The sequence below is a fragment of the Poecilia formosa genome, unplaced genomic scaffold (genome assembly GCF_000485575.1).
Source record: "Poecilia formosa unplaced genomic scaffold, Poecilia_formosa-5.1.2 Scaffold208, whole genome shotgun sequence".
NCBI lineage: Eukaryota > Metazoa > Chordata > Actinopteri > Cyprinodontiformes > Poeciliidae > Poecilia > Poecilia formosa.
The window spans coordinates 848,444-854,012 of NW_006800147.1; positions in this window are offsets into that span (position 1 = coordinate 848,444).

Here is a 5,569-nt window from a genome sequence, read left to right on the forward strand (position 1 = left end):
TGAAATCTGATGAAAAATACAAGTTTGGGGAGTGGTCAAAAAATACTTAATTTTGTCAATTTTTGAATTTTTTTCTGTCGGTCAAATTAGCTTTGGAAGTAGTTTTGCGGCCTAATAAATCTTTATTGAACAGTCCCAGACCCCTACAAAAAATTGAGCCCGTTAAGACCACATAGCAGGACGGGCAAAATAGTTTTTGGAAGTGCACCTCATACTGGAAGTGCCAGTATGAGGTGCCGAAGTCAGCCGAAGTCAGTGACAACACTGGCAGCTAGTCCCGAAAACAGTGGCACTTGTAGCGCATAATGACACCTGCCACCGGAAGTGCCATTAGTAGGTGCGGTGTCACGATTTGTGCCTGCTGTCTCCGCATCTTCCTTGCTGTCACAGCTCGCTTCAACAGCCAGGTCAATTTGATCCAGCACTTTCACGATCAGTGTCTTTATCTTTCGAGTTTCCATCAACAGAGGAGGTTTCTCCCACTGATGAATCCTCATAGATATGTTCAACATTGATCACATCTTCCTTGCTGTCGCAGCTCCTTTCAACAGCCAGGTTAATTTGATCAAGGAGAACATCAACACTTTCACAATCTGTGTCTGCGTCCCCAGGGCAAGTTTCCAAGTGCAGGACAAAACATTTTGTCCTGTTTTTCAACTCAATCATACATACATCTAAATTCGAGAATGCAAGTCAATAAATGTGCATACATTTAAGTTTTGTATTTGTCCTGTTTTTCAACTCATACATACGTGTAAAAATCAAAGATTTTACCTATGACAACACCCATAAACAAATTAATACAAGTGTTTTAATAGAGTTAAGTATTTTTCCAGAAGTTAGACACACATCAGTCACATTTAGAAACTGTCTCTAAGCCATCTGCTTGACCTATTTTGAACCGGAGGATTCCCTTAAAAATGTCTTGCCTTAATTACTGTTCATAAGGAAAACATTTAACATCTAATATTTTTTTTTTTACATTTGAATTCAGTGACAAGTTTACTCTTACCACCGCTGCATAAAGTGACAGTCTACCCAAAACATTTGCATTGGAGATTTTATTCTTGATTCTGCTTCTTTGATTGCATTGCAAGACCAGTTAATGTTCTTCTACCAGGTTAGTAGCGTTTAGCATGCATAATCTATAAACCTATCTTCTATCTTTTAAGAATAAATCTGCTCCGCCTGTGAAGCGCTCAGAGCAACGGAGACAAAAAAAATGTGCTTTTTAAAATTATTATTATTTTGTGGGAGACAGCACAGCTGCAAATACGAGAGAATGCTGCATTTAAAGGCGCAGTGCGATATCGCTCTGCTGCGCCTGTGTCCTGACCAGGAGCAAATCCTTTGTTGATTCCAAAAGAAAACTGAACAAAGCAGATTCACACTGAATGATGGAAACTTGTGATTCGGAGAAACGATGGTTAATTTGCCCGTAATGCATGATGCAGTTGCCTCTCTCACAGTGAAGTGAGGCGGCTAACTGGAGCTCAACATAGCAAACGTTCCAGATTACAGATCAGTTTTAAAAAAAAGATTTTTGGTGAATGGAGTGGAGTAGACGTGCTACTTGTCAGATGACGGAAAACGTTGAAGAATCGTTTCTGCTTCAGCAGTTTAAGCAGAGAGGTAATGAAATACAACAGACACTGACAGGCCTATGCATCTGGCTTTCTCTGAAGAACTACTGAGGGGAGGAGACAGCCAGGTGAGGAAAAACTGTTCTTATCTACCGATTCAGTATTTTTGTCATACAGACATTAGGCTGTTGTGCTATTAGCTAGCTGCTAGCTAACGACTTTGCTAGCAAAGCTAGATAACTGAAAAGCTTCTTCCCTGTATCGTTAATGATAACAGTCATTCTTCAGTATCGCTTATGCAATACGAGGCACATCACCCGTCCAAAACCGATCATCTCCATAATGGGCATATGTCCGATCTTCTAATTTCCTTTACTGCATAATGTACATTGCATTTATTCTGGCGATAGGTAAATGTATCTTGAAGGAAAATAGCACTTAAATAAAAGTCCAACAAAGATATTCATTTAGAATTAAAAATAACTCACCCTGAGTTACCATGATAGATATAATGTTAAAAGTGTCATTAATAAAGGGGGAAAAACTCAACCCAGACGAAGTACATTTAGGGTCTGGTTTGCAGAGTATGAAGTTAATTTTTTTCCCCCAATTATTCAATTAAAAAAAAAACTCAGTTAAGTAAAATAAAATTGTAATCGAAACTTTTGGAATTGCAATGATTCCTTTTTAAAAAACAAAACTTTGTTTAAAAAACATTTTTTTAAATTTAACTCATTTTTGTCTTGTGAACTTAAAGTTATTTGCCAAACAAACTTATTTGTACACATCATAAATCTTTTGTTGTGACTTTAGGCCCTGCCCACGACGTCGTGTGAGAATCACAAGCAAAACTTTGAGTCACAAACAAAAACTTAGAATAGCAAGAAAAGATTTCTGACAAGCGCAAAAGTTTGTTTTGCAAAAAAATAAAAAATGTACTTCATGAGTCAAAATGTGTGATTTTAATTTTTAAAAAGTTTTTTAAGCAAAACTCAGTAGGCTTTTCTCATGGTGACATGCATTAACAATTAAATATTTGCTTGTTTTTTTTTTCCTGCAGTTCCACGTTAAAGTTTGGTGCAGCTCAGCTTTCCTGAATGGACCATCTTCATTTCCACTGCGACTGTAGCAAACAGGCAGCTGGGAAACTTTGAACCTCATATCTTAAACGAACAAACACTTCAGCACAGAAAATCAAACACGCAGCCTGATTGCACAGAGGTTTCTGGTATTATTTACAAGTAGAAACTGTGATAAGAACTGACCACATGTCCGACTGGCCAGAAGGGTTTATCTTTCTGGTCCATTTGTTTGTTTTTCACATGGTTAAAGCAGAGCACTGTAAATCAAACCGGGTTACATCCGTCGTACTTTGTCATTTGAGTTGAATTACTTTACGCTGAATGGACATTTACAGGGCCATCCGGTATCTTACATCAGCGTGGACTTCCCACTTTCCTGCCTGAATCTGCAGAGGGATTTATGCTTGATCCAATAAATCATTCCGCTGTTAGTCGCTAGATGGCGGTGTTGCCCTGAATCTGACATGACACACGTGGGATCCGCTGCAAACTTTGGCCATAAGATCTGTTTATCTAATAAATAAAGCTCTCTCAAGGAAGGGTCTTTAATAGGCAGAAAACGTTCACAAGTACTTCTGACACATTAGGGTCATTAGGGCTGTTTACGGCAACTATGTGATATTATCTACAGAGATACAACTACTGGTTGATTTACTCAAGTAACTGTTTTGGGAAAAAATACTTATAGTAGTTTTTCTACATTGCACTTTTTACTTTTATTATGAAGTATCGCTACTCTTATGACCTATTATGCTTCCTTGAACAGATTAGGATAGGTCTATGGACTATAAAAAATATGTTCGTTACTTTTTTTTTTTTACACAAAATTTAATAAAATTTTAGTTTTCTGCCTATTTTAAGCTGTTTTAGGGTGTCTTGTCACTTTAAATAAAAAAAGCTGTTGCTTTCCCCTCAACTCAGCGTTTACACTGGCAGGTGAAAATGTCTGCAAACAGATGTGCAATCATACATCCATTTATCTTTGAAAAGCAGAAGTCGAGCCTGCTTCACAACCAGCAGGAAGTGCAGTAAGTGGTTTCTGGATGGTAAGTCAACAATAAAGCACTTGTCATTTCCAGGAGCCATTGTACAGCACATACAACAGGCTAGCTAGCAGGCTAGGATTGCTAGGTAACGGCACAGAGCCTGCTAATTTGTATGCTACATTCTGAAGGATTTTGAAACGGCTCATTTTCCAGACACCAAAACATTTTGCATAATGCATCCTCTACCCACTGTAAGTAACTTAATTGAATAATAAACAAGCTTGTTTTAACCAAAAAAATAACCAGACACAGACACCGAACTGTTGTTTTTGTTAAAGTTTCATGAGTTTAGAATCAAAAGAAACTGTTTTTTTTCTGGTTTGGTTATTTTTCATTATGATTTTTTAAAAACACAAAATTTCCAAATTTAATATTTTGTTCCCCCTGATATAATTTTTAAATATAAAATGATTTATATTTTTGATCAGTTCAGTACTGAAATGCCTTTTTACCAAATGTTTTTTACTCTTGAGTCATTTCTTGGATGGCTACTTTTTGCTTTTACTTGAGTTAAAGTATGTTGATTTGTGCTACTCTTATTTGAGTACAATTTTTCTCCAGAATTTCATTGTTTTCATCTTCCAAGACCATAATCACTGAATCAATTTAGATTGTTGGATTGTTTCCAGAACCAGTACAGTTTTTACCTTTCAGGTCTCCCTCCTGTCACTTCTCACACTGGCTAAAATGTGGTCCCGATGGGACACATTCCCAAATCCCTTCTTGATCACTTCTGTAACCCAATGCTGTAATTACAACTTCCCACGGTGAATGAAACCGGAGAAGGAGGAAAAGTGGGATTTCAGGTAGATGACATTGGCCTGAGTCCTTGTCGGGGCTAAAAAGCCGAGGGGCCACAGGGAAAGAAAAGCTCTGCAGAATGAAAACCTGCAGACCTGCTCTGGATCTGCTGCCCTGCATCCCTTTATTTATCATTTCAAAGAGGTAGGCTTTATAGAAAGACTTTTTTAATTTTTGTAAAATATCTAACATGTTTTGCTATTATGGCAGTTTGGGAAGGTTGGTAAACAATTCTGCAGTGCTCCATTTTATTTTAAGCTTTCAAAATAAAATAAAATGACCTACTTCATGCATATTATCAATAAGTATATTTGAGTAACTGCAGTTTCTTTTCATTGGTTAAAATGTGATGGCAAACGATAAAAAAGGGAAAAAGCACAAATGTTATCAGGTATTTTTGAAGTAAACCAAAAATACCTGAAATAATAATTTCAGTACACTTGAAATAAGACAAAACTAACTTAAAAGTAACTTTTCAGCAAGACCTAGCTTGTTTTAAGTTAATAATTCCTTAATATTGATGGAAAAATACTGTAAAACACAAAAGAGCTACAGGAAGAAACCTTTGTGTCAAAGGTACCCATCCCAATATATATATAAATACAAAGCAAAATCTCCTAATGAGCGGTTAACAGCACTTAACAGCAGCCAGTTAGCAGCAACAAACAAAAGTTAGCAGCAGCTAGCAGTTATAAAATTAAACATAGCTAAAATTGCACAGCAATAATAATAGCAGCTAAAATATATACAAAACTCAGCAAAATGACTCATGAAACACTGCATATGATTACATTTGTCTAGAATATGTGCTAAAATATAGAGCTTGTTAAAATGCAGAGCATACCACAGTCACCAACAGAAAATGGGGGCGGAGCTGTTGGTCAGTGGTTGCTATGGTAACCACCAACGGTCAGGAGCGCCGGTCAGTGGTTGCTATGGTAACCACCAACGGTCAGGAGCGTCGGTCAGTGGTTGCTATGGTAACCACCAACGGTCAGGAGCAGCGGCCAGTGGTTGCTATGGTAACCACCAACGGGCAGGAGCAGCGGGAGAAACA